Genomic DNA, 25,650 nt, shown 5'->3' with positions numbered 1-25,650 from the left:
TATAAGGAGTCCCTGGATGGGGACAATGCCCCAAAATGGAAGGGGAAAAAACAGTGCCCTTTGAGAAAGAAAAAAAAAAACAAATCTTTATTGAACTACTAAGATTTTGGGGTTATTTATTACAGTTGACATGAGTTATACAATTAATACCACGGCCAAGGATGACCCAAGAGAATATGGCCACACAAGAAAATATCTTCCCAGCATCTCCAATCATCTCAGTCAAGGTACTGAAAGGAAATGGATGGCCAGCCCAAAGGTCTAGCTAAAGAAAAATTCATAAATGGACTATCTTAAGAGGTCAAAATAGGACTGGGAGAAGTTCTCAGACATGAAGCACAGTGGAAAACAACACCCCCAGCTCTGAAGTGGGAGAGGATAGAGTAGTTACCTGAAACCAGGGAGAGCAGAAGCCACAATAGAGAGTACTCGCATTCTGACAACAGGAGTTCTGACAACAGACTGAAAAACACCACCCCTGCAGAACCAGAGACCCAGAGGAAGGTGAGGGCGATGGGATCCACACTCCAACCTTTCCTTCTGTCCTCTGCACTCAGCTGGATTCACCCTTTGGCTGCAGTAACTGGAAGGCAGCAGGCCACAGAACCCAGCAATGCAGGGATCAGCCTCTTGGGCTAGAGCAAGGAAAGTTAGGATGCAGCATGGATCTGGAAGAGAAACTAAGAAAAGCTACAACCTCCTTCCAAAAGTTCAGCATGCCCAACCCCAGTCTCAAGACAAAAGCAAGCACCTGTGATCAGAACTGGCACCCACAGAGGCAAATAAGACTCACAAAACAAAGATGAGCAGACAACAGAGAATCAAAGATTGAAGGAAAGAGAGGTACAAAAGCCACTGCAAAAAAGAAATGGTATCAAAGGAACCACAACTCCCAGAACCAACAGGATTAACGTAAGTGATGTATTTTGGAAATAGAGAGCAGCTATCACATCCATAAATTAGGAATCAGCTATGATATAGGAAAGTCTGATCTTAGAATTTTTAAAAACTGATTCAGATAATAAAACACCTGTTAGATGAACAGAATTGCAAAAAGTTCACAACTAGTAATTTATTGATCTGGAAAATTGAGAGAATAGATTTTTTTAAGACTATGTCACCAAAAGGAAAAAAAAAATTAAAGACCTTTTATTTTAAAAAAAAGCACAACTACCAATATCTATCTAACAAAAATTCTAGACAAGAGAAAAGTTTAGACATGGCAAAGAACAATAATTAGAAAACAAAAGAAAAATTTCCAGGACTGAAGAAAAATATGACTTTTAAATCCTATCACTTGAAAAAGATCTGCCATCTGTCGTACTGTTGTAAAATTGGGAAGTTCACAGATCAGGAGAAAATCCTAACTGCTGCATGAAAGGACAGACAGACTACCTAAAATAATAAATAAAAAATCTAGCCAGCATCAAATTTCTTCTTGACAATGCTTGATGCTAAGGGACAATAGAGAAGGAAATACTTGAATGGAGAATCTGAATCCTGTCCAAATTAGCACTCAAAAGGAAAAACAAATTAAGGCATTTTCAGATGTTGAAAGATTCTGAATGCTAAACCTTCCCACATACACCTTCTCCAAAAGATTTAATCAAGCACAAAGAGAAAAAAATTCAAAAAGGCGCACATGAGAGACCCAGGAATCAAAAGTATACAGAGAAACCAATGGAACATAATGTGGAAATATATTTAAAGATTTTAACAACATTCTGCAACTTAAATCCCAGGAGATCTCCACATGGTAGATGTTAGGGTTGGAAGTATAATGGAAATGAAGTGAAAACATGGTAAGCTTCTGGTTTTGTTTGGGGCATGAAGTCAAAATGGCTGATTATAAATAGTAACTAACCACCTGACAACGAGGGAAAAAATGTTCTAGATATGGAATTTTAAATAAATGGAAAGAACACTACATAAAAAATAAATTTGACCATCTCAACAAATGAGTGATTTTTATATTATAATAATTATTATTATTACATTAAGAAATTAGATATGAAATCATATAGCCTATAGGGAAACTTTCAGAAAAGATCATCTTTAATAGTAAAAGATTAGACAGTTAAGGTTAGGAAGAAGACAACCACACTGGCTATCACAATTATCATCTACCACTGTTCTATACATTCTATCTAAAAAGACAGAAAAGATAAGAAGAAATATAAATCAAAACAATAAAGTTTCAAATTTCTCTACTTATGGTATTAAAAATAATAAGTTCAGATACAAAGTCAACAGCTTTCTGACAAGTAATAGCAAACTGAATACCTCTCATATTATATTTTCATAGTTTTATTTTCTATTATTTAGTTCTTTTATCTATATGGTATAATCCTTAAGATATAAAGTAGGATTCTAAGATTTTAGGAATATAATTAATCATAAATAGATAATAATAGACCTTGGAATAAGTCTAATGAAAAATGTGTGAACTAGTTTTTTTTTTTAAATCACACACACACACATACACACACACACACACACACACACACACACACACGAATGGTTTTATTCCCTGGGTACATGTTGAAATCACTACAAAACTAATTAAATCAAAGTCTCCCAAGGGGAGTCCATGCCTTTAATATGTTCAACTAGGATTAAAACTCTATTATAAAATGTAATCCTGTTGTTTTTAATAATGCAAATATAACCTTTTTGGATGGGAAAATTAAAAATCATAGATTATCAGTTCTCCACAGATTATTCTATAAATTCAAAGCAATCTCAATCAACACCCGAAAAACTTTTTTTTTTTTTTGAGCCAGAAAGTTAACTTTTAACTTCCACATCAGGGAGGAAAAAAATGTCAAACAATCAAATATTTTTAAAAAATTAAAGGGCTGGGGATGTGGCTCAAGCGGTAGCGTGCTCGCCTGGCATGCGTGCAGCCCGGGTTCGAGCCTCAGCACCACATACAAACAAAAATGTTTTGTACGCCGATAACTAAAAAATAAATATTAAAATTAAAAAAAAATATAAAAAATAAAAAATTAAAGAGAACTCCCATTGAGTATCAAAATGCTTCAAATCTGCATTAATGATAGAGTATGCTGTTAGAACAGAACAGACAAGTCAACAAAAGTAAACAGTTTACAAACACTCTCATATACATATTTCATTTGTGTAGAGCTTCCATTCATTGGGAAAAGGATATGGATCATATCACTGAACAAATGATATTCAGAAATTAAATATTTATTAAGAGAAACTAAGTTACACTTCCCTCCCTCATAGCATACTCTAAGACAAATACTGGATAGATTAAAGAACTAATCATTTAAAAATGTAAACATTAGGAGGAAATCCAGAAAGTCTATAATCTATGGATGAGATGTTCCTAACCAAGTCAAAACCAGCAAAAACTGAGAAATATATTCTCATGAAAATTAATCCCATTGATGGATTCATTAAAAAGTTTCTTCTCAGCAAAAGAAATAATCTGTGAGGTGAATAGAGAGCCTGCATCTTAGGAGCAAATCTCTATCCCTCACTCATCAGATAGAGCACTAATCTCTAGGGTATATAAAGAACTCAAAAAGCTAAACACCAAAAAAACCCAAATAACCCACACCCAAAAAAAAACCCAAATAACCCAATCAATAAATGGGCCAAGGACCTGAAGAAACACTTCTCAGAAGTCGATATATAATCAATCAGCCAATATATGAAAAAATGTTCATCATCGTTAGCAATTAGAGAAATGCAAACCAAACCTACTGTAAGATTTCACCTTACTCCAGTCAGAAAGGCAGCTATCAAGAATACAAACAATAGTAAGTTTTGGTGAGGATGTGGGGGAAAAGGTACACTCATACACTGCTGGTGGGACTGCAAATTGGTGCAGCCAATATGGAAAACAGTATGGATATTCCTTGAAAAACTGGGAATGGAACCACCATTTGACCCAGTTATCCCACTCCTCGGTCTATACCCAAAGGACTTAAAAACAGCATACTACAGGGACACAGCCTCATCAATGTTTATAGCAGCACAATTCACAATAGCTAAACTGTGGAACCAACCTAGATTCCCTTCAGTAGATGAATGGATTAAAAATGTGGCATATATACACAACTGAATATTACTTGGCAATAAAAATAAAATCATGGCATTTGCAGGTAAATGGATGGAGTTGGAGAAGATAATGCTAAGTGAAGTTAGCCAATCCCCAAAAAACAAATGCCAAATGTTTTCTCTGATATAAGGTAACTGACTCATAGTGGGATAGGGAGGGGGAGCATGGGAGAAATTGATAACTCTAGATAGGGCAGAGGGGTGGGAGGGGAAGGGAGGGGGCAGGGGGTTAGCAAGGATGGTGGAATGTGATAGATATTATTATCCAAATTACACATATGAAGACACAAATTGGTGTGAACATACTTTATTTACAACCAGAGATATGAAAAATTGGGCTCTATATATGTAACAAGAACTACAATGCATTCTGCTATCATTTATTTTAAAATAAACAAATAAATAAAAGAAGCCAGACAAGAATCACCTATTATATGATTTCATTTACATAAATGTTAAGAACAGGCAAATATTTAGAGATAGAAATAGATGTGAGGTCTCCCCAGTGGGGAGAAGAATAAGGGGAACTGGGAGTGATTGCTGATGGGTATAGACACAAGAATCACTTAATATATGATGATTTCATTTACATAAATAGGCAAATCTACAGAGACAGAAATAGATGTGTGGTCTCCCCAGGGGGTGGGGTGGGGGTGGGGGGGATAAGGGACCTGGGAGTGATTGCTGATGGGTGTGGGGTATGTTTGTTTGGGGGGGATGAAAATGTCCTAAAATTAGATTATGATGGTAGTTCTGATGAAACTAAAAATTTTGAATTTTATAAAGGGCAGATTGTATATAGCATGTGAACTATGTTGGCTGTACTTTTGTGAATGAAAAGTAAATACTTTTTCTTGCTACCTCTTCCCTCCCAGCTTAAGAAAATGTTTGTGACTCTTCTTTTAATTGAAATGTAGTTGTTTGCATAACAATAATAAAAATGGTGCATTTGTAATGGGATATACTTGGAAATTTTGTTATGGCTTCCTAGCCTTGAGAGGCTTTTGAAAACAACAAATCTGCGATTCATTCAGAAGTTCCAACAAAGAAAATTTAAAGACTAAATGTGGTAGTCACACCTTTATTCTTGCTGCATTATGGAAGGAATAAGGCATGTTTAATGAAGCTGTATTTATTTTGCAAGCAACTTAGCCTGGAGGAGGTTTAGAGAAAGGCTACCTGTCATGAGACCCTAGCTCTGCTCACTGGGTTTGCATCTGTTATCTGCCTGTTGACTGGACTGGATCCTGAATTCTTGGGGTTCATCCAGTACAGATTTCCCCCACAGAGTCTCTAAGAAGAGCTTCCCTGTTCCAGAAGGCCAAGGAGCTGAAGCTGGCCAATGCAACATGGAGCACAGGGACACGTCTCATGGTGGGTGTGCGAACCACACAGAGAGCTCCACAAACCCCTGATGCCACCTTGAGCAGTCATTGAGACTGCAGACCATGCTGGAGACTGATGACACGAGGCTGTGCACAGCTTTCCCCAAGATGGCCAGAGAAGACTCCCCTTTGTGAGCCTCTTCATCTCTCCTTGCTCATGCCTACATCTTTCGCTTGGCAGGAAGATGCTGTCATTAGCTTTTCACATCCAGTGGCTCCTTTGGGCCACTTGACAGAGGGGACCTGTGATGTCAAAAAAACTTGACATAACATAAGCGATCGGTTAGTCTAGCTGGTGGCTAGCTTTCACAACAGCCCTTCTGCCACTGTGTTCCAGTGGTGAGGAGGACCCTTCAATAGACAGCCTCCTAGACGGGTTTGTCTCTCTCCTTGTTTTAATGGAACCCAGTGATAGGATACTAGATAACAGAATTGCTCCTTACTGGCCAAAAAGGGAGGAGCCTGGACAGTTGCTGGGACTCCTTGTGGCACATGGAATAATACCTCTGGGTATTGTGTAGCCTCAGGTGCCAGAAGTTGTTGAGCCAGTGACTTGGTTGAAATGCCTTGAGCCTCATTGGGCTCATTCTTTGATTTTGCTCAGGGAGACCCTGGCTAATGGCTGTATTTTAAACTCATGGTATGATTCTCTGATAGTCACAGTCGTCTGCCTGGTACACTGTGTTCTCTGAAAAAGTATGAAATATCCACATGGAGCCATGTCCTGTCAGGAAGTTGTCTTTCTTCAGCTAGAATCATGGAAGCTCTCCAAACCTGTGATCACGAGGCCATCAAGGACATGTTGGGACTGGAAATGCCAAATGATCAGACCAGAGCAGAGTTGCTCCACCTCAGTTGTGTGCTTGAAGCACAACCAGAACCAGAGAACCAGAGTGCCTGAACCAGAGTAAGAAAACTGGCTTTGAGAGTAGCCTCCCATTCTGTGGTTCTACAAAATGCGGAGTTATGATCCATGTATACGTAATACGTCAAAGTACAGTCTCCTGTCATGTGTATCTTAAAAGAACAAAAAGAGAAAAGAGTTTGAAATGACCAATTTCACTCTCCTCGATGCTTTTATTTTTATAAAACCACCCTGCCTTGCTCAGCTCTTTCTTTTTTATGGCATGAAGTGCTGCCTTATTCTATAACCAGAAACAAAAGACAACTAAGGTCTTGTGGGGCTGGGTTGTGGCTCATAGGTAGAGTACTCACCTACCATGTGTGAGATACTGGGTTTGTACCTCAGTACCACATATAAATCCTCAGTCCACATATAAATGAAAATAAAGATGTTGTGTCCACCTATAGCTAAAAAACAAATATTTAAAAAATGTCTTGTAATTTTGTGTGATTACAGTTAGGGCTGATTCCCAGAAAGCTCCCATGAGGGAGGGAATGCTTATGCACCTCTATTACTTTGGGAGACCTGAGGAAAGAAGAGTAATATTGCAGAAAGGGGAATTATGTACCAGGGATTGAGTCAGCACTGGCTAGCAGCTTCGGAGGTCCAGTTGGGATTGTGATTGTACATCTCAAGAGCACCCAGTCAGCCCTGTGATTCCCTCCTCCCAGTGTCTTGCTGCTAGTCAGGCTGGGTGTGGTGGTTCCTTTTGAGGGTTGGTGTTTTCTGGGCTCATTCAAGAGTGTAGGATAACAAGGGAAGAGTTGGAGCCCCAGGCTCCCTCTGCCTGCTCTGAGATATGGGCATGTTTGTGACTGTCTGCAGTGGGGGTGTGTGTGCTGCCGGCATTGTCTAGTAGACATAATCAGCTTCCTCTCCAGTGTGCAAACCCCAGTTTGGTCTCCATTTGCAGTTCATCTCAACTTCCCTTATTCCACTTAAATCTGAGCCCCTTTAGCTTTTCAGGTGAGCTGGTTGTAACACCTGCCTGAATCCTTCATATCCTATAAGAGACTCAGTTTCTCTTTCTCTTCTGATTTCCTTTTTCTTTTTCCCTGTGAATGGGTCTTATGTGCTCTCATGTGGTCTTGAACTCTTAGATTCTAGCTTTGAACCTGCACAAGCATCCCAAGCAGTGGCACAACAGGTGTGCACCACTGCACACACCTCTGGAAATGGTATTTTTGTATGTAATTTTACATTTTCTGAAAATTTTATTTTAGCAGTGTGTACCTTAGTCTTCAGGTTGAGAAATAAATCTTAGCAGTAGGATAGAATATCCTTTCCCCCATCGCAGAGGTACCCAGGAACCTGAATATGGAATGATGATGTCTTTAGAGCTCTTGAAGAAGCTGGATGTCATTAAGGTATTAAGGAGACTTATCTTTGCATTTCAACTGTACATTTCTAAGCCAGCTCTTGAAACACTATAGTCTTGACTTAGACATTGTTTATGTGTTGGTGTCTGCTTACAAAAACAAAATAACTAGGAGGAAATGAACAACCCTGTTGAAGGGTCAAACCTGGAAACCAAACCTTCCTCTTATTTCTTAAGTATTTTTTTTAGTTGTAGATGGACACAATATCTTTATTTTTTTTGCTTATTTTTATGTAGTGCTGGGGACAGAACCCAGGGCCTTAAGCATGGGAGGCAAACACTCTACCACTGATATACAACCCCAGCCCCCAAACCTCCCTTTTAAAAAAAAGAGCTGGTTCTCAGGGGTGCTCACTCTTCAGGTCTCCAGCCATGGCAGCCCCTGGGCCAGAGTGAGACGTCCTGAGAGTAGAGGTGTGGACAGCATGGAGCCAGGCTGTGGGAGGGAAGGGACAGTGGACACTTCCTGATACCCTCTGGAGCCAGCTGGGCGATGGGCAGTGAACAAGGGCTTCTCTCCACCACCAGGGGTGACATTGCTCTGATCCCAGGTGCGACAAAAGCACACACCTTGTGGTACACGTGCCAGGCACCGTTTTCAACACTTACACTGGTGTGTCATCCCATGAGTGCTTGACAGTTAAAGAAACCCAGACACAGCAAGGAGTGGCCACTCTGCTTGAGCCACTGCTAAGTAAGGTGCCAGATCCTGGGCTTTCCTTTTCCATTTCTAATTTTTATTTATTGTTGTGGTACTGAACCGTGGACCTGAACCCATGACTTCACCCATGCTAAGCCAGTGTTCTACCACCAAGCCATACACTCACCCTCCCCAAGATTTCAAAGCTCACAATAAACAAAAAAGTGGAAAAATGGTCATCAATGTCTATATATACATCTATGGTCTGCAATTCCAAACATCCTGTTATGCTCTTCTACTTCTCTGTATTTTGGAACACATGGGAGTATTACAGTTGTGGGATTCTTCATTCCTACTTAGGAACACTCATATCCAGGCGTCTCTATAATACTTCTCTCAGCTCAGTCATAAGTGACCATGCACACAGCACCCACTCACTCTTCTCAAGCTGCTGGTTGTTTTCACACAGTGACCTAGGCTTTGGGAAGACACCAGGACAGCTGCCTTTGCCTTGGTGGTGGTGTGTTTTCCTGGGGGAGGGGTAAGCCATAGTCCAGGGGCCACATCCAACTATGATGCTTGTTTTGCTAAGTGTGTCTGCTCTCCTGTTGGACGAGTAGTTGCAACTGAGGGCATAGCCCACAGAGCAAGGTGTTTAAGGCCTGGCTCCTTCTAGGTCTGACCACGCCTGAGTTCCCCTCTCCCTCCCCTTGACCTAGCTTTTACAGTGACCAAGCTCCTGGCATGGAGTTTGCTTCATCTTGAAAACAGTCTGCAGAGTGGACATTTATCAAGAATCCTTTATTCACCTTCTCATTTGCATTAGTTATTTTCAGGAATTTCACTTTTCTCTCCCTGTGTTGAAGAAAAGACCTCAGGGAATTAGTGGTGCCTGAGTGAGCTCCCTAGTCCACCTTTGACATGTGACACCTAAGCACTTGATAAGGATGCCTTGTGGGATTTTTTTTTTGTCTAAGGATAGTTTTGAAAGCATAAATATCCTTTGGGTCACATCAGTGCAGGATACCAAGTGGGGACCATGGTGGAGGTGTGAGTTCAGCTCACCACTCACTAACTTGTTTATCCTGAACAAACTGCCCATGAGGCCCCTCTGCCTCTGGGGGCAAAAGGGCCAAGTACACGGGGGTCTCGGCTCCTTCTTCCGGGCTCTTGGTGGCTGAGGGTCCTGCCACGTCGGTTCTCACCCACCCTGGGGAGCAGGCATTCAGCAGGATCTTGTCTCCTCTCCTCTGCTCACTGAGTTTCCAGGCATAGATTCTGGACAGGACTGTGACACCAATCTTGGACACTCCATAGGCAGAATTGGGCCAGGCTTCTTTTTCGTGCACTCCATTCTTTGTGTCTTCTACAAACTTGTTCATGAGCCACACCAGCTCCTCCTCAGTGATCATCTCACTTCGAAACTTCTGCTGCAGCTCTGGGCTGCAGCGTTTATGGTTGACCAGACTCATCATGCTGGAGACATTCACCACTCTGCCTAAAATACATTCCAAACCATCATACATTCATCTGTGTTAACATGTAACATAAAATCTACATGAGAACAGTGAACACCAAATTTTACTGAAATGTTAGAGCAGAAAGAGTGTTACCAGTATGAGCTTTAGGAGAAACAGACATGGACTGTTGGGTGGTTGCATAACGAACTTCCATAAAGAACCTCCTGGGATCACAGGGTGCCTGTGAGCACAGAAGTTGCAAGGAAGCTGTACTCTCAAGTGACAACTCTAAGCCACACATCTCGTTGTAAAGGTGGCTGGCTGCTGGTGTATCATTAATGAGAGGGGGTCTCCCTGAGTGAAGGAGTACTAGGGCAGTTTTCAGTGGAAGACTAGGAGAGTCTGTGGTGTGCACAGCATGAAACATTTTGATGGGGAGATGAAATGAGCCAGTAGGGAGACAGGGGCAGATCACAGTGTCACTGTGAACCATGCTGAGGGCCTGGATTTCTCCTGAAGGAGTCTGGGAGTGCCCGGCACAGCTTCAGCAGAAGCAGACACTGTGCAGAGCCCTGGGAAAGGGCATGACTCAAGAAGGAAGGCCTCTCAGGAGGGTTTTCAGGTGTGTGCATGGTCAGCTGAGGGCCCATTTAGGGCTGGGATGAGGGTTTCGGGTGACTCTCAGTGGGCACAACCTTTTACTTTAAATTTTTTTATACCACGGATTTATTCTAGAAAGTGCTTAAACACTGAGCCACATAACTAGCTTTGTTTTTGAAATTTGAGGCAGGTTCTTCCTATATTGCTTAAAGCCTTGGTAATTTGCTGAGGTGGGCCTTGAACTTGCAATCCTCTTGCCTCAGCTTCCTGAGTTGGTGGGATTGCAGGGGTGTCCCATGATGCCCAGCTCAGTGGGCACAATCTTAGCACATGGGCGTTGCTGATGTGGAGGTAGAGCCTCGTGACCACCAGGGTGGCCATGAGGGTGGGTGGCCAGGAAGATTTAGAGGAAGGATGGACATCCTCTGAAAGTATCAGTTTAGACTGGGGGTTGTCAGGAGTTATGGAGGATCAGGAACATCCATATGTGTGAGTTGGTCTGGGAGTGTTTTGGGCAGGTGACAGGTTTAGTGGGGCTGTGTCTAGTGAGGTGGTCCTAGTCCATGAGTCTGAATAAGGGTGCAAAGAATGGAATCTAGGGCCTTTGTCAATAGGAGGGAAATAAGAAATAAAGAGCAGCTCTGAGGAGACCTTTGAACAGACACTTGAGGATACCAAAGAGCCAGGTGCGGCAAGAACAGTGCACAGAGGATTAAGCCACTGGAGAAGGGGGGTGGGGAAGTAGCTGCACCTGGCAGGTGGAGGCCCAGCAAGGCAGGGGCACAGCTGCAGCAGGAGAGGCCAGGGGCAAGGGGATGAGACTGCAGGAGGGCAGGGCCAGATCACCCACCCCACTCACCTCATGGTTTTATGAGGGGGAGTAGCTCTGTGCAGACATCTCGGGTACCAAAAAAGTTTGTTTTCATTGTGACTTCTGCTTGAATATGAAAGGGTGTCGGATCAGCCGCTTTTAAGAAAAAAAGAGAAAACAATGAACAGTTGCCATGGAGTAGAATTTCTCAGAAATAAAAGAGTGCACAGGATATCCCTCCAAGTAAAGTCTTGTGTCTAGTGCAGGGTTGTTCACACTTGAGATCTCCTGGGAAGCGGGTATAGCAGTTGGGGAAGGAATGGGGAAGGGTTTCAGATAGTGACCTCATCATATTGTTATATTTTCTTCTATATGAACATGTAGCATGAAATCCCATCATTATGTACAGCTCTGATGCAGCAATAAAAAAAATGTAGAAAGCGAAAAAAAGTCAATCTCCTAGTTTCATAACATTCTTTGTTTTTGTAGAATGGCAGTATTGGGGTAATCTGAGTCATGGGTACTATTTACTATATTGGTGTAATAAATATTTTGCAATTATTTATTTCAAAAGTAGTCAAAAGTCTATTCAACTGCTTTAATGTAAAGTTTTTTGTAAAGAAAACCTAGAAAGGTCCCAATGAGTCCCAGCCATGCAAACACAATGTCCCTTTGGCTTGCACCTTCTCGGACTCTGCTTTCCCTATGGCTTCAGTCTGTGCTGTTCTGTTTCTTTCTAGGGAGACTTTCTGGATCCCACAAAGCAGAGGGCACCCGCCCCTGAGCCGCTTGCACAATCGTGGTCCTCTAGGACTACAAGCTTTGCACCCCGACCAACCGCTTACTCTTAAAGGCGATGCCCGCGTTGTTGACCAGCACATCTAGTCCCCTGTACTCCTTGCGCAGGAAGTCGCGCAGGTTGCGGATGCTCTGCTGGTCATCGATGTCCAGCTGGTGGAAGAGCGGGCTCAGGCCCTCTGCCTGCAGCTGCTGCACTGCTGCCTGGCCCCGCGCCTCGCTGCGCGCGGTGAGCACCACGTCCCCCGAGAACTGGCAACAGAGGTCGCGCACGATGGCAAAGCCAATGCCCTTGTTGCCTCCAGTGACGAGCGCCACGGCGCGACAGGACGACATGGCTGGTGGGCAATGCGGAACACCTGCACGGAAAGCGGACCTTAGAACCTCTGCACCGCTGGAGCGCAAAAGTGGAGCAACCGCTTTTGCCCAGGACCGCCCGCCCACCATGCAGGCGCAGGCGCAGCCCCGCCCCGCGCAAGTCGTGGCCCGCCTGGAGTCCCCTGGAGTCATCTTAGGTGGTCAAGGACTGGGAGCTGGAGATTAAAGTTGTGCTTTGCAATTTAATCTTTGCAAAACTCGCCTCCTGGTTTTATTGGTGTGTACTTAATGAATTGTTCAACTGTGGTTTCCTTCCGCGGTTAGAGAAATAAACAGTGAAATCGAGTAGCTTTTTGTAGAGGAACATGAGGAGTGTTTTGGGGGAGTCAGAGTGAACCAGGAGGTAGGCTGGGGCAGATCACTGGCATCCCTGGGAACCATGCTGAGGGCTTGGACTTTCTCCGAAGGATTTTTGGAGCGGTTTGCCAAGCAGACTGTGTGCAGAGCCCTGGGAAAAGGAAAGGATTCAAGAAGAAAGGCCCTTCTCTTGCCACACAGGCCAGTGGGAGCTGGTGGGTGCTTGCAGGTGCCTATCTGGTAGAGTAGAACCATTGGGATTGGTCATGTGACTACATCTGTACTGACTCCCAGTGCTGGTCTTCTAAGGTTTGCTTTCTGTACCACCAAGTATCTAGTTATTCACAATTGTGCTTGAAAGACATGTGGCTTGTGTATGAACTTCCCCTCCCTTTATCTCTGCAATTGAAGTCTTTCAAACTAGAGTTGTGGAATGAACTGAAAGAACAGTCCAGGGCATCAAATTTCTGTTCATTTCACCCTAAGTATATAAAAGCAAAGCTACTCACCTGTCCTTTTTGAGAATGGAGAATTATTTACTAAATCAGCTGTTACTTTACTATGTATTTGCAAAAATACCATCCTACCTGGCTCTGAGAGCTGCAGTGTACAGGTGCCTGGGCACATCACAGCCCTTCACACACACACACACACATACACACACACACAAGCACACACACACAAATCACATGTCAGGATATACTTTTCTTTCCCTATTTTAAGATGAAGGAATGGACTCCTGCTGAGAAAGTTTATAAGTTGGTTAAGTGATTCGAATGAATTTTCCTCATCCCTTGGAACTTACAACTAGGGAAGAGGGGACTAGATCAAGTTTCATTTCTGTCCTGTCCCATAGATATCCACAGTGGCTATTTATATCTAAGTTGAAATTGATGTACAATTAATGCAAGTTATACTTAATGCAAACTTAATTTTGCAATTAATGTGAAATTTCTGTATTGGGCTAGAGTTGTGACTCAGGGGTACAGCATTTGCCCACCATGTATTAGGCACTGGGTTCGATCCTTAGCACCACATAAAAATAAAATAAAGATATTGTGTCCACCTATAACTAAAAAATAAATATTAAAGAAAAAAATCTGATTTTTTATCGGGGCGCCACACCTGTAATCCCAGTGGTGCAACAGGCTGAGACAGGAAGATCATGAGTTTGATGCCAGCCTCAGTAAAAAGCAAGGCGCTAAGCAACTCAGTGAGACCCTATCTTTAAATAAAATACAAAATAGGGCTGGGGATGTGGCTCAGTGATTATGTACCCCTGAATTCAATCCTGGATACAAAAAAAAAGTAAAGAAAAAAATTTCTTTTTCAGGGCTGGGGATGTGGCTCAAGCGGTAGCGCGCTCGCCTGGCATGCGTGCAGCCCGGGTTCGATTCTCAGCACCACATACAGACAAAGATGTTGTGTCTGCCAAATACTAAAAAAAAAAAAAAAAATATTAAAATTCTCTCTCTCTCTCCCTCTTTCTCACTCTTTCTTTAAAAAAAAAAATTTCTTTTTCAATTTCAATTACCACATTTGAAGTGCTCAAGATTCACACATCTGTGACCATGGTATTGGGCAGTGCAACGCTAAGGTATTTTCATCATTGCAAAAGAGACTTTTGTACAAAGCTGCTTTACACAGATTCTGATTATGTTGCCATTTCAAAGTGACTTTCCTGGCAGTTGATTTAACAACAAGTTGAAGAACCTTGCTTTTTTCAATGGATTTTTTAAATTAAGGTAATAATAAAATCACAAGCAGTGGTAAAAAAACAAGAGAAATCTTACTGCCACTTCCGCAGTTTCCCTTAGTCTGCAAACTCTAGTATGATATCACACATATATTGACATGAAAAGGATGACAAGTCATTTTTGGAGTTCTTCTGTTTTGTGTCCTTACTCATGGGTGTACAGTTACTTCTGTATGATTTCATCACATGTGTAGATTGTACAGGGCTCCTGCCCAAGACACAGCGTTTCCAGGAGCAGAAGGGCGACTATTGTTGCTGTTGTATAACCAAACTCTTCGCTCTTGCTCCCAAACCCAGTCTATCCCCTATCAATCAAGCATCTGCTTCCCTTTTCTCCAGGTTGTTGGAAACTTGTTACACAGATGAAGCCTAGGATATGTAACCCTATGGGTTGTCTTTTTCACTTGGCTAATGAAGTGGCTTTGTGTGTTCTCCTTCAGCCGAGTGTAGGTGTGGTCTGTGGTTGGGTGGCCTTTCCTCTCCTGCTTTCTTCTGTAGGTGTGGTGAGCCAGTGTAGGAGGGCGTGGGTTAAGGACGTGGGTTGAGTTAGAGTGGGTAGGAGGGCCACTCGCTGATGGCTGGTGGTGCAGGATCTTGGAAAAGAGAGCACCTGCTGATTAAAAAGGCAGTGCCTGAGAGAGGGCCCTGGATCACGATTTTCAGGCTGGTTTGTTTGTGCTTTCAGAACTGGTCCTCACACAAGAGTTGACAGTTCAATGGGGCTAAATGCTCCAGAAAATTCAGTATAGGAACCATCAAGTATTAATAAGTCGTTACTGTTACATCAGCCCTGTTTTTCTCATTGCCAATTGCTGGGGCAACATTGGCAAAAGAGAAAGAGCTTGTTTACTTGGGTGTGGTGCAGGGTTGACCCAGTCTTAAGTCCTGCCACTCCCGCAGTAGGGCTTAGGGAAGTTTACGAGATAAACAAGAGGGTGGTTCGACAAAAGGGCATATATGGCTGGAGTTGAAGTAATCTCTGCTCTGACTATGCATTATCAACCTTTATGTCTCTTCATGGGATATATGTTCATATAATGGCATTAGCAGGAGTGGAGGGTGCAGTGTGGACTTCCCATTGTCAAAATAAAGTTAGGAGAGGTGGTACAGTCCTGAAATCCTTGTGAATCCAGAAGCTGAGGTGCTGAAGCAGGAGGATGGCAAGTTCCAGGCTGGTCTCAGCAATTTACCAAGAAGTTGTCTCATGGGCTGAGGATGTGGCTCAAGCGGTAGCTCGCTCGCCTGGCATGCGTGCGGCCAGGGTTTGATCCTCAGCCCCACGTACAAACAAAGATCTAAAAAATAAATATTAAAGATGTTGTTTCATGATAAAAAAAATAAGAAGGGCTAGGTATATAGCTCTGTGGTAAAGCACCCCTGGGATCAATCTCCAGTGCAAAAAGAAAAAAGAAAGAAAGAATCCCCAATGGACCCTTGCATAGGCCCAAGTGAAGAGCCAATGCTTTCACAAAGGCAGCCTTTAAGTCCCTGGAGGGAAACCTCAGCCACTATTTTCATTATAGGCTGCTCTTAAAAGGTCCCAGCTACCGCAAAGTGGGAGACTAACAACATATGCCGAGCTGTGTGACCTCCAAAATGATTCCCCCCTTTTTTGTGCCACACCGAGGACTTAGCCCAGGGGCACTTTACCACTGACTACATCTCCAGCCATTTTTATCTTTTATTTTGAGGCAAGGTCTCCTTAATTTACCTAGGCTGGTTTTGAACTTGTGATTCTCCTGTCTGAGCCTCCCCCATTGCTGGGAATACAGGCATACGCTACTAAGCCTGGCAGAACCCATGATTTTCAAGGTCTACTAAAAGCAAGAAACTAAAAGTGTGTGAAGGTGGAGATTTTATGTGGGTTTTGTTTTTGGTTTCATTAGTATATGAAAAAGGTTGCATCAAGAGTTAGTGGGGCAATGGAAGGATCATTCAAAATCAGTGCTAAGGCAAGGAAGCAATGATTGAGGGGGGAAAAGTAGACCCTGAAATAATCACTAAATAATTTCCAAAGACAGAGAACGAAACTGATTTATTAATGCAACCATAAAATAACTATAGAAATACATAACATTTATCCCTTCAACCTGGGAAAAGCACTTTATAAGGATAATTATAGGAGAGGACTCATGAAGGACTGACAGAGCTAACTATGGAAAACTTCAAGCATTTGTTTTTAGAAAGCATGGTATTTAAAAACCTGAAAATTAATCTCTATTTGAAGGATTTTGCATCCTTTTTTCCTTTGTGGCATTTGAATCTTGGATCTTTTTTTCCTCTCAATTATTTTTATATATTTTTTCTTTCTAATTTTGGTTATGTATATTATTATTATTATTATTATTATTATTATTATTATTATTATTATTTTAATATTTATTTTTTTCATTTTGGGTGGACACAGCATCTTTATTTTTTATTTTTTTAATGTGGTGCTGAGGATCGAACCCAGTACCTCACTTGAGCCATATCCCCACCCTTGTATTTTATTATTATCATGTTTTTCTTTTGCTTTGTTTTTCTTTTTCCCATGCTGTGGTTGGAACCCAGGGTCTGTCCCACCCCTGAGCTATGTCCCGAGCTCTGTGTCTGGGTTCTCGTTTGTTTGTTGGGCCACCCCAGCACAAAGCACTTTGTCCAAACGTCTGAGAAATAAACCCAAGGAGCAGGGTGAGGTTCTGGACCTTCCTTCTTCCTGCCGTTGGCTAAGTTGGGAGACATGCGTGGGTGGTGAGAGTCAGAGTTGTGGGATCTTGGCTCCTGTGTGGAGAGAGACTTTCATCCCATCTATCAACTTGTGGAGTAAATTGACATCTTTACTATCTATTGGTTTAAAACAATTTTTTAATTTGTCTTAAAGAACATACTTTCATGGTGTCTGTGAAAACATGCTGGAAAAGACTATTGCTGAATCCTAAATCATGACGCTCTCGGGCCTTTCCTTGCCTGACTTGTCCATACCAGCACCAACATCTTTCTTGGGAGTGCCCTGTGTGTCACAGAGGATCCACGTGTGGTGGTCAGGCCAGCTTTTCCACAGTGTTACTCAGTTTCATCTCAAACTTTAATTAGATCTTTCTTTGCACGGAGGCCAGCCTCCATCCTGAGCATATGGACTTGAATAATTTTGGACCTTGCTGTGCGGTTAACATACCTTGTCTTTCTGGTATATTGCCCGTAAGGTTTGTTCACATTGTCCCCACCCCCCCTTCTTAAGTATTGTAAGGATACTAGAAAACTTCTCTATGTCTATATGTGTTTGATTCATGGACTTACACTTTGATCATCTCATTAAACCACACGCAGCATGGTTGCTGAGGAGTACACTCCTGCCTTGCGGGAGATATATCTCAGAGGAACAGGAGAAGAATGCTTAGTACTAAGTCTTTTTAGTACATTCTTTTTTATTTTTTAGTTATAGTTGGACACAATATCTTTATTTTAATTATTTATTTTTATGTGGTGCTGAGGATTAAACCCAGGGCCTCGCACGTGCTAGGCAAGTGCTCTACCGCTGAGCCACAACCCCAGCCCCTTTTTAGTATATTCTTTAAGGGTGGTCAGGGGACTAATGTCAAGTGTTGTCTAGAATCAATAGTAAATTTTTTTTTGCAGCTTTTAACATTATCAAGAAGGTGCTAAAAGGGATGGGGGCTAAGCTTATCCTTGGGATAGAGTCTTGAACTGTTAGAAACTATGTTAGGGGCTGGGGATGTGGCTCAAGCAGTAGCACGCTAGCTTGGCATGCATGGGGTGCTGGGTTTGATCCTCAGCACCACATAAAAATAAAATAAAGATGTTGTGTCCACCAAAAACTGAAAAATAAATATTAAAAAAATCTCTCTCTCTCTTAAAAAAAAAAACAAACTATGTTAGTGTTTAAGTTGTTTGAGGTGGGGACATAGATGGACAAAATTGTTTGTGCTGAGGGTCTGTAGTTTTCATAGAACAAGTTTTAAATCAGGAATCTGGCTATAGTTCTGTCGAGGAGAGAATCTTTATCAGTTCCTATATAGCAAGTGGGATCATACATTATTTTTGACCTTCATAACAAGAAAGTTCTTATTTAAATGCTGCTTTTCTTTTCTTTTTTTGTTTTGGTACTGAGGATTGAACTCAGAGGTACTCCACCACTGAGCCAAATCCCCAATCCTATTTTGTATTTTATTTAGAGACAGGGTCTCACTGAGTTGTTTAGTGCCTTGCTTTTTGCTAAGGTTGGCTTTGATCTCATGATCCTCCTATTTCAGCCTCCTGAGCCCCTGGGATTACAGTTGTGCTCTACTGCGCCTGGCTCAATGCTGCTTTTCTTGATGTTTAGAGGGCAGGTGTATGTGATGCCCAGAGCTGTGGCAATTACCTTGAGATCATGAGAGAACAACCAAAAAGTGTATTGAATAGCCAATTACATCAGGGATGGTAATATGGAAAGCTAGAAAAAGGGTTGAACTTTAAAGACATCACCAAGTCTCAATCTGTTAAACACAGTAATAAAAGTGGGCCAACCAACTAACAAAGAAATGAAAGACCATTAGATTGAAATAGTTCTAATGCCCTAGATTCCTATATAAACCCAAATCTGACTGAGATGTAAAAGAACATGAGGACTGGACATTGGCTAGTGGTTAATAAGAGCATTTGCAAGCCCCTGGGAAGATTACCAGCTAAACATGTGCATGCGTGTGGGTGCCCCCCCCCTCCACAGACACACACACATACACTTTAAAAGAAAATGAAACTCAGGCTAGCCAATGACAGGTGGTCAACTGGGCTTTAGCTGTATTTCCTTGAACTTCCCATGGAAATAGTTCAAATAAGGCTTTTTTTGTGGTTAAAATTCAATTTTGTTGCTTTGCTTTTGAGAAACTGATGTGACTCCATTTTTGAAAATAAATAAATAACAGCAGCTTCTACCTCAAGGCCTGTCTTAAGGAAGGAGGCGGGACTCTTGTCCTTAGAAAAACCCACAGAGCCTTTCTAGGCAGATACCCACCCTGCTGAGTTGTTTGTCTGTAAATAACAGGAGAGATATGCAGCACCAGGTGTTCCTGACTCAGTTAGGCTAGTGAAGACCCATAGCAACCCACCTAGCAACCACCAATCAGCATGAGACAGGGAAAATACCAGGGATGCCAGATGACCCCTCAGTAGTTTATGATGGTTGATAACATGTTGGGAAACCATGTAGTTTAGCACATACACCCCTCATGGCCTAAACCAATCAGTTCAAAGGCATCCCCCTCTTGTACTAACCAATCACCCCTACCCAACTTGTTCCCTCCAGTGAATGTGTTAATCAATGTTAAGAGTTGTTGTTTGATTTTCCTGCGGTATGGAATGATTTGCTGTGTGATATTGTGACGCATAGAGTATTCCCCCAAAACCTATAAAATCTCACTGGACAGAAGACTGGGACTCACTCCTCGGGAAATGGTTGTGACTCCAGGCTCAAGCTTGCAATAAAGACTCTTGTATGATTGCATCGGATTTGGCTCCTGGAGGTCTATTGGAGCCCCACGAATCTGGCATTACACTTTCACGTTCACCCTATAAAAGCTGCCTCCTGGTACTCTTTCCAAGTGGAGATCAAAAGGAATTCCAGTTGCATCCTGCCTCACTCATGAATCTCTTCTGAAATAAAGTTAGTTCCTTAAAAACTTTATCAGTTTATTTTAACAGTTCCATGCTTGGAAACATCTATTTCTAGCCCACACATCTTTTTTTTTAAAGTTTTAAGTTTATAATTGTTTAATGTAGAGTAAAATTGCAAGTGTAATACAGAGAATTAAAGTATACCTCTAACTTGGTTTCTTCTATTAACATCTTACCACTTTTGTTACTGGTAATCCAGTCTTATTCCTCTGTTATGTGTTCCCATTAGAGAAGACTTAAGGTGAGACTTGAAAAGTAGCAAAAATAGCTGGGTACTCAGGAGGCTGAATGAGGCAGGAGGATCGCAATTCAAAGCCAGAGTCAGCAACTTAGTGGGATACTGTCACCAGTGCCAATCAATGCCAATTTAATAATGAGGACATGGTTTTGAGAAAAAGGAAAAGGTTTATTGCTTTGCTAGCAAAGGAGAAACACAGGGGACTATCCCAAAGGCTGTGACTCTTCAGATCAGGAGGGACAGGGAGTTTTAAAGGAAATTCAAGGGTTACTTTCCAGGTGTGTTCTGGTAAGGAGTCCCAGGATGCCCTGATGGTGTGTTAGGATTAATTTGTTAATTTAGGAGATATTCATTTCCCAGATCTTCAGCAGGCATCTCCTTCCTGTAGGGGTATGTTCAAGGGCAGAAGAAAATATAATCCTGACCCCCTAATCTTGTTAGGGAGGGGAAGAGGGGAGAAGAGAGAGAGAAAAAAATATATTTTTAAATAAGCCTTAGAGCAATGAGGGCTATATTCAGAAGGTGAAGGGACCACTGTTAAAAAGTCCACCTGAGCCCCCACCTCAAACAACTTAAACACTAACAAAGTTTCTAACCGCTCAAGGCTCTGTCCCAGGGAGGAGCCTAGTCCCCCACCCCACCTTTAAGCACCTTCCTGAAATGTTCAAGCTGCAAAAAAAACTATTTATTCTAGACAAAATTTGATATTAGGTCCGTGACCACACTTCCTTCAAAAATGTACTAACAAGAGCTTTGTGTTATGAATTCTCCCCCTGTTCTACGGAAATGTATATCCCTTAAATCAGGAGTGTACCCCCTCAGCAACCTTGTTGCATGTGGTAAAATGAGATGTACAAAGTATAAATTCCTGAATCAAACACTGTGATACTGATAAGCGTCTTGGAGATCAGGAACTGGTAGCCACACCCCTACCTCCACCCCCACTGTTGCAGATTAAACACCCAAGAAACCACAGGCAGAAAGCAAGTTTTATTTAAGAGAGGGACAAAGGTAGCAGACTTCAGAGGATAAAATGGGGCCCAAAGCTGGGTGCCAGTGGGAGTGGATGTATCTTGCTCTTTTATAGACCCCCAGAATTCCACCACCTTCTCTTCTCCATACAAGCACCTAAGGGCAGGAAGGAGCAGCACAGAAGGTAATGCCTTGTGCTGGGAAGTGCTGTCCAGGTTAGCTGTTAGAAACCAGTGATAACCAGTCCTCATCTCCTCAACCCCCATCATTCATTATCTACACTGACTGCCAGGCTTTTGGCCCCCTGCCTCGGTTTGTTGAGGAATGTGACATTTCCTGACCCCTCAGGATAGGCAAGGCTGCAGATAGATTGCTTTTTGGCAAAGTAGGCTCATTTTATATTCTCTTAACCCTTTGTTCCCACCATCCTATTCGTCCTATTTGTCAATTTTCCATGTTACATTGCCATAGAGTTTTCTTAGGTTTACATTATGTATACAATGGCAAGGAGGGGATTGCAATGCTAATTATATTAGAGTGCTATTTGATAATTTGTTTAGGGTTATCTTGAACATATTGCAGTTTAGGGAGCATGCCAGAGACCTGTTTGACAGCGTGGGTGTGCTGTTTGCCAAGAGACCCAATAATTCTGACCACAACTGGTTATAGCTTTCTGACAGCAGATTTTGGGATCCCTCTCTTTAGTCTGCTTATGTTCCCTGTCCCTTCCAGTGACCTTGCTCATGTCTATATTACCTAACACTGTAGTATTTTTGTCACAAGAAACCAATACTGAAGCAGCTGCAAAAACTAAGCTCCACACCTTATTGGATTTCACTTGTTTTCCTCCTAATATCCCTTTTCTATTCCAGGATCCCCTCCAGGATACCACACTGCATTTAATGGTCATGTCTCTCTGGTTTTCTCTCGTTTACGACAGCTTGTCAGAGTTTGATTTTCATGACAGAAAAGATATTTTAGGAATCCTGGGGTTGTTTTTGTTTTTTTTTTCTTTTTTTCAAGGAAGAACGCGAGTTATGGGTTTGGGGAGGAATACAGGAGGAAAATGCTGTCGCCTTGACCAGCTGGCCAAGGCGGTATTTGCCAGGTTAGTTCCCACCCAGCCCCTCTTCCACGTTGTACTTTCAGGAATCCATTTACTAAGCACAGCCCACATCCAAGTGGTGGGTAGAAATGGAGCTGGAATTGGTATCGACGTGGATTATTTGGAATCCTCCTGCAAGGCGGGTCTGGAGCTGGGCAGAGAGCGGGAGCGGGACAGGTGGGGAGACGGGCGAGACCGTGTCCAGGCCGTGGGAGGGGAAGAGTGGAGGGGGTGGGGAGCAGGTAGCGCCAGCCCGGTAGGGCCTGCGGGTGGCAAGGGGTGCCCTAGGAGCTGCGTCCTAGTGGAGCACAGGGCAAGCCTGGGCAGCTCGGCTCCTCGGAGGGCCGTGGCCGCCCGCGCGACCTCAGGCGCCGACCCAGCGGTCAAGGTTGGGTGCAACCGGCGAGCCGTGGCAGCTACGCATGCGCGCACACCGGCGACGGGAAGGGGCGGGGCTCCGCGAGTGACTGGCGTCTGGGCGGTCGAGGGGCAGGGGCGGGCGTGGTGGCTCTCAGCCTCTGACTGTGCGGGTTGGGCCGACCTCGGCAAGTGCAGTGTCAGGGGCCGTGGCGAGCTTGCTGGTGAGCCGGGGAACTTCCGGTCAGAGCTGCGCATTTCCCCGGGTGGCGGCGGCTAGGGCTTGCAGGAGGGTCCCTCTTGAGTTGGGAGTAGGCGGAGACGCGCGTGCGTGGCCGCCGCCCGTCCCAGCAGTGCGCACGCGCGGGCTGTTCCTTTGGGCGTGCGGCTCTGGAGCCGGCGGTGGGTGTCCCCGGCAGGCGGCGGGCGTGGTGGAGCGCGTCGGGGACGGAGGGTGGTCCGGCGTCGCGGGTGAGGCCAGCGCTGCGGTCGTGGCCCGCCGGACGCAGGGGGCCTTTGAGCCACCCGAGCCCTAGAGGAAACCCCTGCAGGGCGCGGAGCGCTGCTTGTATGGAAGCAGCTTGTAGAAATTCTAGTAGCCACTCTTCATCTTGCCACCTTGGCTTGTCTGCTTTTTTGACTTGTGTTTTCTCCCTAACTAATGCAAACACCTGTTTAAAGATGTTTATTCCAAGACTGTGATAGCCAAGACAAACAGCATTTTTTACTTTACACTTTTTTTTTTTGGTATTGGGTATTAGCCTAGGGATTCTTTACCATGGAGCTACACCCCCAGCGCTTTTTATTGTTATTATTTAAAATTTTAAGATGGGGGTCCAGTTGGTGAGGCTGGCCTCGAACAAATGAGTGATTCTCTTGCCAGTGTCCTCTCATTGTCTGGGGTTACAGGACTGTGCCACTGAAATCGAAGTTTTTGATTTGTCGAAGAGTTTTAATGGAACAGGAATTTCACAGCTCTGCGAGTTCTAAATATGGTTAATTCAAATTGGTGTTTTAGTAAATGTTGGTTATGACTGCAATATGCAAGTCAGCAAAGCACTCGTTTATAAAATCAGTTATGAGCCCACCGTGGCACACGGTGTAATCCCAGCATCTCTGCAGGCTGAGGCAGGAGGATCATAGGAGTTCAAAGCCAGCCTCACCAATAGAGAGGAGCTAAGCAACTCAGATTCTGTCTCTAAATAAAATACTGGAATGTGACTCAGTAGTCAAGTTCTCCTGGGTTCGATCCCTGTACCAGGAAAAAAAAAATTCTGTTTTCAGTTTCAGTAGCCACAATCGAAGTACTCAAGATTCACATGTGTCAGGGACTACTGTATTGGGCAGTCCAGAAATAAGGTATTTGTATCATTGCCCGAAAGTCTTTTGCACAGAGCTGATTCTAACTATGTTGCCCTTTCAAGGTGATTTTCCAATGGAAATTTTTAATGAGGTAATGATAAAGTATAAGAGGTTGTAAGAAAACAATAGAGATCTTACAGGTCACCAAAGCACCTGTTTATGAGCCAGGCATGGTGGCACACACCTGTATTCCCAGTGGCTCCAGAGGCTGGGGCAGGAGGATCTCTAGTTCAGAGCCAGCCTCAGCAACAGTTAAGATGCTAAGTAACTTATTGAGACTCTGCCTTAATGAAATACAAAAAAGGGCTTTAGTCCTCAATACCAAAAAAAAAAGAAATTATGAAGTTTTCTGTCATTAATCAACATTCATTAAGGCCTCAGGCTGAAATCGTTTCAGAGGGACCCATATGATGGGGTCTCCTTTATGGAAGAGATCTTGATTTAGCTCATGGCACAAGCATTTCCTGAACAAAAAGCACATTAGAGAAACAGCTTACCCAAGTGTATGTTTGCATATTCAGTAGTGCAAGGGTGGTGATTGTCATCCAGCTGGAAAGTAAGACAAAGACCTGCTTTGTATTTTAGGTTGGGCACCTACACAGAAACTCCAGTTTAGTATGCAGAAGGGAAGAGGGAGAACAAGCCGGATCAGGAGGCGAAAACACCTCAGAAGTTCTGAATCAAGAGGAGGTATGGTTTTGTTTTTTTATTAGTAAAACAGAACTTCTTTTTGTCTAGCGTCCAGTGATGTACATAGCTTTTCTCAAAGCCATGTAGATAGATATTGTTCCAAAGTACTGTTTCTTTCTTTCTTTTTTTTTTTTAAGAGAGAGAGAGAGAGAAATTTTTTTTATATTTATTTTTTAGTTTTTGACGGGCACAACATCTTTGTTTTTTGTATGTGGTGCTGAGGATCGAACCCGGGCCGCACGCATGCCAGGCGAGTGTGCCACCGCTTGAACCACATCCCCAGCCTGAAAGTACTGTTTCTTAAAGAGCATTTTTTTTTAATGGTGCTCTTGTATTCTTTCCAACCCTGGGTGCCGCTATGAATATATTTCAGTTATTGCTTCAGTAGTTTTCTCTGGGATGACCCAGGATCTGTAGCTTGCCATGACCTTAGTTATGTGTAGTGTATAAAAGTGGGGGTGTAAATTCATCACTCCCAATCTATGTGAAAGTGCTTGGACAACTTAAAAGTGCTGTTTAAATGTAAATCGTTTCTGTATAAAATTAGTTACACTCTTCCTAGTTGACCCCAAGCATGTCAGCACCATTTTGAGGCCCTCCATAGCCTGTGGCCAACTAAATCTTTCTTAGCTTTGTTCCCATTCTACCTTTGCCCCCTGGGATGATTTCCACCGCTCCTTTGCCTCCATCCTCTTTTTGCTGTCTACTTGTCACTGTTGGTGCAGCTTTCCTGAGGGATTGTGTCTGTGTTGCCTGTTTGGTTAGGTGTGTC

At 43.1% G+C, this 25,650-nt stretch overlaps 1 pseudogene across 1 annotated transcript; it reads right to left on the bottom strand.

Moving 5' to 3' along the window:
• Nucleotides 1-9,179: 9,179 nt before the first annotated feature.
• LOC143387931 (carbonyl reductase [NADPH] 1-like) lies at nt 9,180-12,404 on the bottom strand (annotated as a pseudogene). Its single transcript, XR_013155256.1, has 3 exons — nt 12,116-12,404; nt 11,319-11,426; nt 9,180-9,897 (listed from the first exon to the last, which is right to left on the bottom strand). The product of XR_013155256.1 is annotated as a carbonyl reductase [NADPH] 1-like (transcript).
• Between the last annotated feature and the right edge of the window lie 13,246 nt (nt 12,405-25,650).

The sequence above is a fragment of the Callospermophilus lateralis genome, unplaced genomic scaffold (assembly GCF_048772815.1).
Source record: "Callospermophilus lateralis isolate mCalLat2 unplaced genomic scaffold, mCalLat2.hap1 Scaffold_89, whole genome shotgun sequence".
Lineage (NCBI taxonomy): Eukaryota > Metazoa > Chordata > Mammalia > Rodentia > Sciuridae > Callospermophilus > Callospermophilus lateralis.
This window is presented reverse-complemented; position numbering and strand designations above follow the sequence as displayed.